The 14,077-nt window shown below is 40.1% G+C and overlaps 1 protein-coding gene and 1 long non-coding RNA gene across 8 annotated transcripts in view; one reads left to right on the top strand and one right to left on the bottom strand.

The window, feature by feature from the left end:
• The window catches only part of LRCH1 (leucine rich repeats and calponin homology domain containing 1), a 210,684-nt gene that overhangs the window by 35,139 nt on the left and 161,468 nt on the right, over positions 1–14,077 (top strand). The window lies entirely within an intron of this gene.
• The window catches only part of LOC116562441, a 16,361-nt gene continuing 9,526 nt past the window's right edge, over positions 7,243–14,077 (bottom strand). Inside the window, exons 2-3 of the long non-coding RNA XR_004273939.1 lie at positions 13,796–13,797; positions 7,243–7,323 (exon numbers count right to left, since the gene is read on the bottom strand). This is a non-coding gene — a long non-coding RNA (uncharacterized LOC116562441). The remainder of the gene's footprint in view (positions 7,324–13,795; positions 13,798–14,077) is intronic.

The raw sequence follows: 14,077 nt of genomic DNA, 5'->3' as shown, positions 1-14,077 counted from the left end.
GCAAGGGCCTGATAAGTTGCATTACAAATTGAGTGTGCAAACAATAATACTGATGAAGTGAAAAATGTTGAGGCCTGGGAACTGATTTTTGGCACTGACAAATTAAGGCAGATAAGAGGGCCTTTCAGGACACTTTTGATAATGCTACTTGTATGTGAAAGAGGAAAGTATCAGAAGAGACTTAGTAGGGTTTCTTACTAAGATAACTCCTAGTAGAACTTCTTACTAGGAGTACTCCTAGTAGAGTTGCTAAGAGTACTCCTAGTAGAGTTTCTTACTAAGATAACTCCTAGTAGAGTTTCTTACTGGGAGTACTCCTAGTAGAGTTTCTTACTAGGAGTACTCCTAGTAGAGTTTCTAAGAGTACTCCTAGTAGAGTTTCTTACTGGGAGTACTCCTAGTAGAGTTTCTTACTGGGAGTACTCCTAGTAGAGTTTCTAAGAATACTCCTAGTAGAGTTTCCTACTAGGAGTACTCCTAGTAGAGTTTCCTACTAGGAGTACTCCTAGTAGAGTTTCTTACTAGGAGTACTCTTAGTAAGAGTACTGGAACATATTGTGAATGCCTAAGGGGAGGTGTTTGAGTCAGGAGAAATCCAATTGTCCCAAATTGATGAATGAGTCTCTTTTTAGTAAATGCTTCTTTTAAGCATTTTGAGGTTAGTGAGGACTTAGAGACAAGTTACAGATAGCTTATGGTTATTGCTGTTGTTTTGTAATAAACTTTTGGAGATCAACTTCATTTAATGCCCTGGTCTGGTTTTGTTGGTGAACAGTTGAAACAGATCTATTATTGTTATCTGTGGTGAATAGACTTGAAATTATTATCTTAGCGTGGGTTAGAGGAGCTACAAGAAAGTGAAAATTCATATATCACTTATTATTATACACAGTGTATGAAATTAATAATCTCTCCTTCTTCCTCCCAACTGCTGAAATTATTCTTACAGTTTCCATTTCATTGTGGTACCACAGAGTATGTAAGGGATCCTGGGACTAAGACTATTAGCATTATGGAAATACTTAAATATAATTTAATATGAGAAAAATCAGAGGAACATACAACCTCTAGGCTGCATTTCTCCCATATAGGTAAATCCAGTCATATATCTCTGACAGAACTGTAAAAACACCAAGTTATTTGATCTTTCCTGACTGACTTATCTTAGAGTCATTTATGTTTACAACACGCTGTGCACCGAAGCATGAAAAGCAGAAGCCTACAGTTTCGTTCTCATCTGAACTCATAAAATATTCTCTATTTACATAGTAAACCTGGGATAGATTATAGTAGAAAACGCCTACAAATCTGAGATACTGAAAGTGGTAACGATTTTCAGAGATGAATAAGTAACCTATTAGCCTGTTTAAATATCTTTGCTACTTATATGATAAATAAGGCATAACTTTCCTTGTTTACTCTTTTAAATTTCCTTATGGATGTACCTACTTTCTTTTTGTATGTTTAAGGTCTTAGCAGCATTTCTTCCCCTCCCACAGCTTTTTATTGTAAAAAATGATAAACATGGAAAAATTGAAATAATTTATGTTGCATATCTGTGTATCTACTACCTAAATTTATTCATTAACATGGTGCTGCATTTGGTTTCTGTCTCTCTCTCTTTTTTTTTCTTTTGAGACAGAGTCATCTCGCTCTGTGGCCTACGAGTGAAGTACAGTGGTGCCATTTTGGCTCAGAGCAACCTTCACCTATACCTCCTGGATTCAAGCAATTCTCCTGTCTCAGCCTCCTGAGTAGCCGGGATTATCGGCACCTGCCACCATATCCAGCTAATTTATAAAATATTTTTAGTAGAGATTGGGCCTTGCCATGTTGGCCAGGCTGGTCTCAAACTCCTGATCTCAAGTGATCTACCTGCCTTGGCCTCCCAAGGGATTACAGGTGTGAGCCACCGTGCATTGCCTGCATTTGTTTTCTCTATTTTTTTGTGTGTGTATATGTGTGTGTGAAGGTATGTGGATGTGTATATACATGTATGTATGTTTTTTGCTGAACAGTTTGAGGTTAATTGGGGTATGCAGATGTCATGATGCTTCCTCTCTAAATATTTTTTTTTTTTTTTTTTTTTTTGGCAGGGTCTCATTCTGTCAACTAGATTGGAGGGCTATGTTGGGATTATAGCTCACTGCAGCCTGGAATGTCTGGGCTCAATTGATCCTCCTACCCCAGCCTCCCAAGTAGCTGGAACCACAGGCACATGCCACTGCACCTGGGTGATTTTTATTTTATTTTATTATTTATTTATTGAGATGGAGTTTCACTCTTGTTGCCCAGGCTAGAGTGCAATGGCTCGATCTCGTCTCCGCCTCCTGGGTTCAAGCGATTTTCCTGCCTGTGCCTCCTGAATAACTGGGACTACAGGCATGTGCCACCACGCCCAGCTAATTTTGTATTTTTGGTAGAGACGGGGTTTCTTCATATAGGTCAGGCTGGTTTCGAATTCCTGACCTCAGGTGATCTACCCGCCTCAGCCTCCCAAAGTGCTGGGATTACAGGTGTGAGCCACCATGCCCGGCCATTTATGTATGTATGTATGTATGTATGTATGCATGTATTTATTTATTTATGAGATGGTGTTTCACTCTTGTTGCCCAGACTGGAGTGCAATGGCACGATCTCAGCTTACTGCAAGCTCTGCCACCCAGGTTCAAGTGATTCTCCTGCCTCGGCCTCCCTAGTAGATGGAATTACAGGCCTGCGCCACTACGCCTGGCTAATTTTTTGTGTTTTTAGTAGAGATGGGGTTTCTCCATGTTGGTCAGGCTGGTCTTGAACTCCTAACCTCGGGTGATTCGCCTTCCTCGGCTTCCCAAAGTGCTGGGATTACAAGTGTGAGCCATGGTAACCGGCCTATTTTATTTTTGTAGAGACAAGTTTTACCCTGTTGCCCAGGCTGGTCTCAAACTCCTAGACTCAAGTGATCCTCCTGACTCAGCCTCTCATGTGTTCAAATTATAGTCATGAGCCACTGTGCCTGGCGTAAGTTCTTGAACATCTGTCTGCTAATAATAAGGTCATTCTCCTATATAAAGACAATAACATTTCGAAATATGAAAAATTAACAATAATTTTCTCATTTTATCTTGTATCCAGTCTATATTTAAATTTATCCAGTTGTCTCCAACATGTCTTCTATGGCTATTTATTTTTGTCCTAAATTCAGAAACAGTTAGGGTTCATGCATTGCAGTTCATGCTATGGTCCTAAAATCTCTTTTATGTTTAATCTAGCATCTAGAACAGTTCTCTCACTTATTTATTTTTTTTTTTTGAGATGGAGTTTTGCTCTTGTCACCCAGCCTGGGGTGCAATGGCACGATCTTGGCTCACTGCAACCTCCACCTCCTGGGTTTAAATGATTCTCCTGCCTCACCCTCCTGAGTAGCTGGGATTACAGGCACCCACCACCATGCCCGGCTAATTTTTGGATTTTTAGTAGAGACAGGGTTTTCACCACATTGGTCAGGCTGGGCTTCAACTCCTGACCTCAGGTGATCCACTGACCTCGGCCTCCCAAAGTGCTGGGATTACAGGCGTGAGCCACCACACCCCGGGTTATTATTATTATTTTTTAATTAACTTTTTAAAGGGACCACGCCACTTTCCTTGGAGGACATCCCACATCGAGGATGTGTCTGATTTTTCCTGTTGACGCCATTCAGTTTCTCTCATTCATGATTTCCTATAAACTGGAAGTTAGGCCAGAAGTTTGGAGTTTATTAGTTCAATTAATCTTTTTGGGGAAGATGAGGTGGAGGAGACTAAGAAAAAGTCAGTGTCATCTTTGCAGAATGATTTTCATTAAAACTCTGGCCTCTGTGATATTGAGAAAGTCACAGTATTGGAAGGTGATACTTGTCAGCTTCTGATTAGAGTCTCTTCCTTATTTTAAAAGACATAAACTAAAAGTTGACTGGGTTTCCTGTCCTCCCCCTTCAGCTTGTCTCTTGTTCTTCTTCTTTGCTCTTCCATGGCCATGAATGTGTGCCACTAAAAGGGCATTTTATTGCAATGTGGCAATTTCCTTGTATACATTTGCATATAGCCCAGTGTTCTGTGAGCTGCTGACAGCAGGAGGTGTTACTTTTTCTGTGATTTGACACCCAATATAATTCAGTGTCATCACAGGCTAATTTATTAACATTTAAAACTCTCTTCTTGGCCAGGCATGGTGGCTTACACCTGTAATCTCAGTACTTTGGAAGGCCAAGGCAGGAGGACCACCTGAGCCCAGGAGTTCGAGGCTGCAGTGAGCCATGATTGCAGCACTACACTCCAGCCTGGGTGACAGAGCAAGACCCTATCTCAAAAATAACATAAAATAAAAAATAAAAGTTTCATCTTAAATTTGATGAGAAAAGGAACTTTCTGGATCCACAACTGAATCGTCTACGCTTGGCAGGCAGATGTTCTCTCAAACAGTGGATGGATTCACCTTTTATCTCTTCCCAAGTTTAGTTACTTTCACTCCTTTCTAGTCTTCATATATGAAGTGAAGTGAGAAGATACATCTGTATATCAGTGACCTTTTATTTTACCTTTTGGATTTCTCTTTTAGGAGCCATGATGTGTCTTCTCTGAACTTAAGTTTTCATTGCTTATGGATTTTCTTTTTTTTCCTGTAAGTGCTCTATGAGCTATACACTGATGGAAATATAGGGACTCTCCTTCACTTTCAAAGAGCTCAGAATAGTGGTTAGACAAAGTCCCTTCCTGCCTGGACATTCATATTGGCTCTATGGACTTGAAATGTCAAGCAAGTGTACTTTTTTGTGTGCCCTGCAACTTGGCCTAAACTTTGCTATAAATGGCAAAGTTACTGAATTGCCTTGGCTCCATACCAAATGCTAGAAGTAATTTCAGGATGTAAAAACACATCTTTCATATGAAAGTATTTCTTTTAGGGTCTTTCGATAAGCATATATGTGTGTTACTCATTTTCCTAATGAATTAGTTCCTCTCTTCAATTGTAAGGATAAACCTTCATTAATATCTAATGATATTGTTGGAATAAAAATGATTCCAGTAAGATTATTAGGACTTCAATCTGACTCCCTTATGAAAAGGCATAATGAAATGGATACTTTAATCAAATTTGAAGAAAAAGGAAATATTATTCTGACTAACCACTTCATTAATAGGAAAGGCAATTTTCAGCGTTGACTTTCTGTATTATTTATTCAATGAGAGCCTCAGGGTAACCCCCAGATTCTTTCAGGCAGTTAAGACAAAAGTCATGATTTTGGAAAGCTCTCGGTCTAGCAAAACCAAATTAGATTAGAGCTCTTAGACCAGGAAGGGGCCCCACAAAACCATCAGATCAAGCCCCTTGCCTTTAGGCAAATAAGATATTAACCCTGTTGACAGACAAGAATATTTGAAACCAATCATGGTGTTTTGAACAAAAGAACAAGAAGAGTGGCGTGGAGCCTGGCTTTTCATCTTTTACTGCTCTCTTCCTGCTGTCATTACACTTTTGTTTTTCAGTTCAATTCACTGGATTTGAGAGGAGCTCATTTATCATGCAACCTAAGTATTATCCATGGAGTCATTCTTGAACTTTGCCACGGACTTGGGTGAAAAATGTTTCTGGTTTTCAAGGCTTCCCTAGTATCTATGGTATTGGAATAAAAAATAGAGTATTGTTTTAAAACTGTCAGAATAAGCAGAACTTTTTAACCAGCAACACATTCTGCAGCTCGTCTTCATTTTGAACGTAGCGTTGCAATGCAGAGCCCCTACCCTCTTTCCACTAGAAGGAATGCATGTCACCTCTTGGAGGCCTCCATTGACAAGGAATAATGGTCTCCTGACTTTGGATGGATCCTTTTTGTTCAAAACAGGAATATTCCTGAGTCAGAGTCAACCGTAGCTTATGGGCAGCAATTTTCAGGAGACAACATCCCAAGTTAACTGCTTATGGCCCCGAAATGTAAAGCCTGTGCTAGTGCCCCAGTGAAATATGCCATGGTGGCATTCCCGTCCTTTTAGCTCCCAGATTTCTCCTTTTCAACCCATAATAGGCAAGGGCAAGGAAGGGAACTGACAATTATATGAGCACTTACTCTATCCTACACATGGTGCTAAGTCCTTTACAGAAAACAAGGATTTCTCCAGTGGTTCTCTATGGCCTTTAGTAGAGAATGCTGGAGTCAGTGATCTGGAAAAACCTATTTAATTCCTTGGTCTCAATTTCTTATCTGTAAAATGAGATTAAACTGGTAAATATGTTAAACACTTAGCAAGAATGTTTTAAACGGTACTTAGTGTTGCCCTCTTCATTTACATTTCTTCCAGCTCTGTCATTCTGAAGCACTCATTCATCGTGTCATCCTCTTCCCAGTCTCTGTTCTTTCAACTGAAGAATGTTTGGTGATTCCTGACTCCTTATGGGCAAAACTCCTTCGTTTGTTGTGTGATCTAGCCTCCTCTTACCTCTTTAGACTGATAGATCCCTTTATTCTAGCTTTGGTATTTAAAATCAACATGGACCATGGTTTTGGGTTTATGTCTTCTGTAAGTTTGTGGGATTTCTCTACTTAAAACTCCCTTGCCACCTGCCCTCCTGTGTCGCTTCCCCCTGCAGTCTCCCCCTGTTTAAATCCCCTTGTCCCTTCAGGACTCAGGTCCCAGCCTCTGCCCCAGTGTAGCGTTTCCTGCCTCTCTTTAAACTGGGAGTAATATCCTCCTTTGGATCACTAGCCCTGTATTTATTGCTCTTTGGGAACCCGATGGAAATTTAGGCTTCGAGTCATCAAATAATTATAAGCAGTGTTCCATACTTCCATTACTCAATACAAAAGTTCATCAGTGTATTTTCATTTTTCAACAAGACTTGAAATAAAAATGTTTTTCCTTAAGAGGTTTTTTTCTTTTTCTTTTTTTTTCTTTCCTTTTTTTTTTTTTGTCCCTTTGAGATCTGAATCCTGACTTGATTAGACAAATTTGGTTTGTCTAGTTAGTGGTTAACTGGAACATACCATTCTTCAAACGTTTCTAGGAATCCCAATACCTAGTAGCCGATCGGGTCATGCTGGAGAATACAAAGACGGTAATCAAAGAGCCTCCACAGAAAGCACTGAATTTTAGAAGCAGAGGAAATTAAAGTGACTTTCGTGAAACATCACCGTGATCTGAATAAACCGCAGTCTCAGATAGTGAGGGTATATTTTGCGTCAATTTGTTCTGTGTGTTGATGAGAGTGGCAGGTCTGTGAGTTTGTAGACGCCCCTTCGTCCCAGCTGCTTGCCGATAGGTTGGCCCAGGTGGGATCCATCCTTCTGATGGCCAGGCCCCGGTGAGGCTGGCGCTACGGCTACGTCCATTCCAGGGAGACTCCCAATCTCTGTCAGTTTCTTCTGCTCTCCTGAACTCTAAACTCACTCTGATCTGATTCCGTTGTTTGTCTGTTGTGGTAGCCTTGGTGAAGTTGGACCACAAATAGTGATATAGAAGAAAAGAAAAAGTGGGCTTTTTTTCTTCTTTCCTGTATCCTTTTATCAGATATAGTTCCTGTATAAAACTAATTTTAAGTTGATAGACTCTCAGATCTCTAGCCACTGTTGAATGCACCTAATCAGGCCATCTTCTTGAGCTAGAGCATGTTTGCCTCATAGGATATCAGGTACCCTGGGAGGTGGGCACTAGGTGCCTGGGAGGTTAAGCGACTTGCCAAGAACATACAGCCGGTAAGTATGGATCAAGTATTACATCTTCAAATGATACAGGATTTGGGATTACCCACTCCATTTATTTATATTGTCATGTAAATAATAATTAATGGTAACTAAATGATGGCTAACCCTCATACAGTGTTTACTATGTGACAGGAACAATTTTAACTGGTTTACATATCTGGTTGACCCACTTAAATCTCACAACAGCCCCAAGAGACAGTGACTGCTGTTATTCTCACTGAAACACAGAGAGGTTAAGTAACTTGCCCAAAATCAGTGAGCCAGGGAGTGGCATTGTAGGGGTGTAAGCCCAGGCAGCCTGACTCTAGAAAAAGAATCAAGACATTCATTGTCTTTTGAGTTCTTACCTATGTTCTTAATATTTTGCCTGGATTACTCCTTAATCTCAGCAAAAAAAAATAGACAGTACATATTTAACAATTAAAGAAAACAGATGTAAACAGAGACTGTAGTACATTTCCAAGCTAATAGCAAGTTATGTAAAAAATATTATTTGCTGATGAGGCTTGTAAGAACCTCCTAGAACTTTATAGAATGGGTGTGGAATACTTGTTTTCTGCCAAGGGCTATTGATCCCAAGAAAAATTCAATGAATGGATCTTTGCAAAATATTAAATGATTTTTCTTTGTCTCCCTGTAGAAGCAAAGAGGCTTAGGCCTCTAGCCACTGTTGAATGCACCAAAGTAGGCCACCTCCTTGAACTAGAGAATGTTTGCATTATAGGATAGGTGCCAAGTGCCCTGGGAGGCTGGTGGAGGGAGAGATGACTTCCAGCTGAGATTGTACAGTAGAATTTAATATTCAAAGCTTTCCAATTCGACAGGGCCGAATTAGTCCATATGACTTCATAAGTGACTGCTTCGTTTAATTTTGGTGAATAAAATATCCTGGCTGCAAAATATGAAAAACAAAGTTCACCCTTATTTTCAAGTGTATAGTTAGTACTTTCCATATAAAACATAGGGCTAAATGTGTTTTTTTTATCTAGCTCTGAAATGTGAAGACTGTCATAAGATCTAGTAACAAGAGCGCAGTTTAGAAAAACCTGATTGACTCTAGTTTATGTAACTATCCAGACTATATAAAGAAAGTCTCATAAATAGACTTCATCTAAAGAGTACGGCAGCTATAACCTTCTCTAACTTCCAAGCCCTGGGTGTTCTCCTAGATTCTTCTGAGTTTATAGTCTTTATGTAATTGTTAATAGCATGATGATCATTCCTAGGTTTGCTTTTTGCCCTGGTCACTTTAGGTTTAATTTTATTCCATTCCTGGTCATGTATAGTTTTGTTCTGTCATCTCCCCAGACCCCATCAAGAACCCTATTTTCCTGTGGCAGACTTGAATGAATGTAACCGCAGGTTATGTGTTTTTTTTTTTTTTTTTTTTTTTTTTTTGGGTGAACTTAGAGGATGCATAGTCTGGGTGCCAAAACCATACCTTTCCGGATGGTGCTGCATGACGAGCCTACTCTGATCATGCAATAAGCTGATGTCCTCACCACAAATGTGGCAGACCTGCTCTGCATCTCCACAGGGTTTCTGGATTCTTTTCCAGGCTGTTTCTATATTGCACACTCAGACTGGGCAGGAAAGCAGGCAGGGCAGTTTTATACGTATGTCAGCATTTTCACTTGGTGATGGATATAAGCTAACTTTGTAGCTCTCCCAGGTTTATTACTGACATCTGTTTCCCCCCTGAGTATATCCAGCAGGGGCTGAAGCCACATCTGCTCTTTAAACTTCTACCTACCTTTATGTTTTCAATGTAATTTTAGATTTCATTTGTTTTTAATTGTGAACTCAGAAGAGATGAGTTCCAGCTATGACTCAGTGTGAGTTCCTATGTCATAATTCTACATTTCTGGAGTGCTTGCACCTGACAGGAATAAACTCAAGGAAACAAAAAGAACAGGAAAAGCCTTAGGCACATGGTCGTTCTAGATGTGGAATGCTGCTGGCAACTGGCACAGAGTGAAATCGGCCACATGAAATCCAAAGCACGGCCCCACATTTTTTCTCTGAATATTTTCGGTGAGAAAGGGATGTTAAAGGTAAAGGAAGTAATTAAGAATGGCAGATATGTCTTTAAAATGAAACATATTGGTCATAACTTTAATGAAGGCTTAAAAGTGTTTCTAATTGTCATGGCAAAAAGGCTTTTAAATAAAAGTAACCAGTTTTGAGACTTTAAAAAGCAGAAGTTTTTCATACCAGTGCTTCCTATTTTAGTTTCAGAGGAAAGGAGGAGGAGCTGAGGTTTGGACAGTTATCATGGGAGTTGACACGATCAAAAATGATTTTTTTCCCTGGGAACACATCTTGGGTACTTATCTCTTCTCATGGACAAGAGTGTCAGGCTGGTGAATTTTGAATGTTTCCTGCAGCTCTGAAGAAACACTATGATCCTAATGAACATGGAGAAAAGCTGGTATTGTGGCCCTAAATATTACCTGCCTCAAGGAGACAGCATGTTTGGTACATTCTGATCATGACTATAAATCAAAGCATCATTACTTCTCTAGGGGGATTAAAAAAAAAAAAAAGAAACCATCTGTTACTTTATAAGGATCTTGTAGTTGCAGTATATCTGTCAGATGCTTCCATTTTTGTGACTTAAGACACTTGGTGTTGCTATGAATAGCAAATTGGAAAAATTGGGCATTTTGTTAAATCTTGAATTTTATCTTGGCATATATATGGAAATGACATAGAGATCTTGGAACAGAGACATCTTTGTTAGAATGTGAAAGAATGTCAGTGAATTCTAACTTGAAGCTACATTCAGATGACATGTTAAAGGCATGAATAGACAAAGGGAATTGATTTTCAGGAAGTGCCTTCTGGAAACTGTGGGAAATCCCGTCATGGGTAGAAGAGCAGCTTGTGATTGGATCAAAGTCACGCAGATGTGGTGGGAGATGCTGGTTGTCTACATGGCTAGGTCCGTGGCAATCGACCATTTGCCTAGCATTTTGACTGCTGAATTTGAGGGAGTGAAGAGGACATTTTCACCACCCCAGGCAGATAGTAACTAGTGGTCCATGTATGGAGCTCAGAACCCCTGAATTTTCAAATAACCTTTTAAAAGTTTCCCCCCGATAGGTTTGAATAGACTTCCTATTTATTCCTCTAAGTTTAGGTCTAAGAAAATTCCCAAATTGGTTAATACAGTTGATCCTCAATCTTTGAGAATTCTGTACTTGTGAAGTTTGCCTACTTGCTAAAATTTATTTGTAAGCCCCAAATCCATACTTGAGGGCTCTTATGGTCATTGGTTGATATATGCACAGGGCAGCAAAAGAATCTGAGTACTCAATGTACACGTACCTGGCGGAGGTTGAACAAGGTGACACTCTGCCCTCTTGCCTCAGTTCTCACACTGTAAACAAGTATCCTGGATGCAGACAATTCAGTGCCATGTATTTTGCATTTTTGCTTTTTATTGGTAATTTCACTGCTTAAAACGGCTCCCCAAATATAAGGCTAAAGAGCTGTGCAGTGGTCTTGTTTTTTTTTTTTTTTTTTTTTTTGAGACGGGGTCTCGTTCTATCGCCCAAGCTGGAGTGCAGTGGCTCCATCTTGGCTCACTGCAACTTCCATCTCCCGGTTCAAGCAATTCTCCTGCCTCAGCCTCCCAAGTAGCTAGGGCTACAGGCATGTGCCGGCCTGCCCAGCCAATTTTTGTATTTTTAGTAGAGACGGGGTTTTACCATGTTGGCCAGGCTAGTCTCAAACTCCTGACCTCAGATAATCCACCCACCTTGGCCTCCCAAAGTGCTGGGATTATAGGTGTGAGCCACCACACCTGGCCCTGTCCAATGTTTTTAAGTGCAAGAAGGCTGTGATGTACCTTGTAGGGGAAAATACATGTGTTAGCTAAGCTTTCTTCAAACATGGGCTATAGTGCTGTTGACTGTGAGTTTAGTGTGAATGAACCAACAACTTAGATCAAATAAGGCATTTTTTTAAAACAAACACACACAAAACGAAGTTATAAGGTTGTGAAAATTTTGGTTATAAGAGGTTGATGAAAATTTTGTGACCAGCGGCTTGTAGGAACCTAACCCTGTGGTTCCCCTGGAAGCTAAGGATTACTATTTTCTATGGGAGTGTTCAAGGCAGCTTTATAGACAGAACTGCCATCATGAATAGCAAGGATCACTGTGTGGGCTAGGCGAGGTGGCTCACACCTGTAATCCCAGTATTTTGGGATGCCGAGGCAGGCAGATCACCTGAGGTCAGGAGTTCAAGACTAGCCTGGCCAACATGGTGAAATCCTGTCTCTCCTAAAAATACAAAAATTAGCTGGGCGTGGTGGCGGGCACCTGGAAAATGACAATAAAGTTAAAACTCCACGGTTTCTGAGGCATTTGCTGAGTAAATCGGCATACCGTGTCCTCTTTCCTCCAGAAGTTCCAGAAACAACACTGTTTCTTTATGTGCAAAATGGCCTCTTTTGAGCAGCCGTGGGGCGGTTTCGTCTGGCTCTCTTGTAGCCGGGGTGCCCCAGGTTAGTGTACAGTGGGTATAAAAATAGGCAACAGAGGAACTTGCTTGTCTGGGGGAAAAGGCCTTGCAGATTTGTAGAAACTTTTACATTTGTGTGCCTGATATTCTGCAGGTTCAAGAGAAAACAATTCAATTTCAAGATAACATTCTAAAGGGTAAAAAAAAAATTAATTTCAATGAATTTAAGGGAAAAAGTTGTCCATCTTTCTATACTGTCTATCACTTTTTGTTTTGTAGTTTCACCACTAAAAAAAAAAAAATGAACACAAAATCGCCTTGCTCTGGGTTTTGAGGAAATGGGTTTGCAAGGCTATTTGGTTAGACAATGGATTACAAGAGCCAGAACTTCCGGGATGGGCTTTCAGTAAGGGAAGTGCTTAGGCTGCTGTGAAGCCTGGGTTCAGCCCACACAGGACCCTTGAAAAGTTGTTCTGTGCCTTCCAGAACCATAGGCCACACTCTGTGGTGTAAAAACCCCAGAGCTAAACACTGATATAATAAATATATTTTATAATTGTAAAACACACATAAAATTTACCATCTTGACTGTAAGTGTGCAGTTACGTATTCACATTGTTGCAGTCTCCGGAGCTCTTTTCATTTGCAAAACTGAAACTCTGTACCATTAAATGACTCCTCGTCTCCCCCTCTCCAGCTCAGGCCCTGGAAACTACCATTCTGTCTATGAATTTGACTACCCTAGGTACCTTATATAAGTAGAGGCATGCAGTATTTGTCTTTTTATTACTGGATGATTTTACTTAGTATTATGTAATGTCCTTAAGGTCCATTCATATTGTAGCAGGGGTCAGAATTTCTTTCCTTTTTAAGGCTAATTAATATTTAATTTTATGTATACATCACATTTTGTTTATCCATTCTAATGTCAATGCACATTTGGGTGGCTTCCACCATTTGGCTGTTGTGAATAATGCTGCTATGAACGTGAGTTTGCAAATATCTTTCTGAGACCCTCCTTTCAATTTTTTTTTGTATACCCAGAAGTAGAATTGCTAGATCAGATGGTAACTTTATTTTGAATTTTTTGAGGATCTGCCATACTATTTTCCATGGCGGCTCCACCATTTTATATTCCCACCCACAGTGCACAGGGGTTCCAATTTCTTCTGCACATTCTTGCCAACATTAGTTACTTTCTTTATAGCTAAATAATATTGTTGAAGATTACTTATAATGTCAAGAAATTTTGGCCTCTGTGATAGTTTTATTAGTAAACTTTATTTAGTAGTATTTATTAGTAGTAGTTTTGTTTCAGAAATATTTGTATTTTCCATGTTTCCAGCCCCTCAATTATGTAGGTAGAAACAAATCATATAGAATCAATTTACCTTATGTTACCTTAGAGCTGTGGCCACAGCCTAGTAGGGGCTCAATTCATTTTTGTTAAATGAATCAATCAGTGACCATGAAGACAGTTCATGTTATTTGTTACGGAGATATGTAATGAGATTGGAAAAGATGTAGGGTAAATGTGTTAGCTCTCTCCCGTGTTAACTCTTTAGCCCTTTCAAAAATAAAGATATTTGGCCAGGCATAGTGGCTCACGCCTGTAATCCCAGCACTTTGGGAGGCCGAGGCAGATGGATCACCTGAGGTCAGGAGTTCGAGACCAGCCTAGCCAACATGGCGAAACCCTATCTATACTAAAAATACAAAAATTAGCTGAGTGTGGTGGCGCACACCTGTAATCCCAGCTACTCGGCAGGCTGAGGCAGCAGAATTGCTTGAACGCGGTGGTGGGGGTGGGGGCTTGGTGGAGATTGCAGTGAGCCGAGATTACGCCACTGCACTCCAGCCTGGGGACAGAGTGAGACTCTGTCTCAAAAA

Source organism: Sapajus apella, unplaced genomic scaffold, assembly GCF_009761245.1.
Source record: "Sapajus apella isolate SASKATOON/1434 unplaced genomic scaffold, GSC_monkey_1.0 scaffold32, whole genome shotgun sequence".
Taxonomy (NCBI): domain Eukaryota; kingdom Metazoa; phylum Chordata; class Mammalia; order Primates; family Cebidae; genus Sapajus; species Sapajus apella.
Note: the sequence above shows the minus strand (reverse complement) of the source record. Positions and strands in the feature narration are given on the sequence as shown.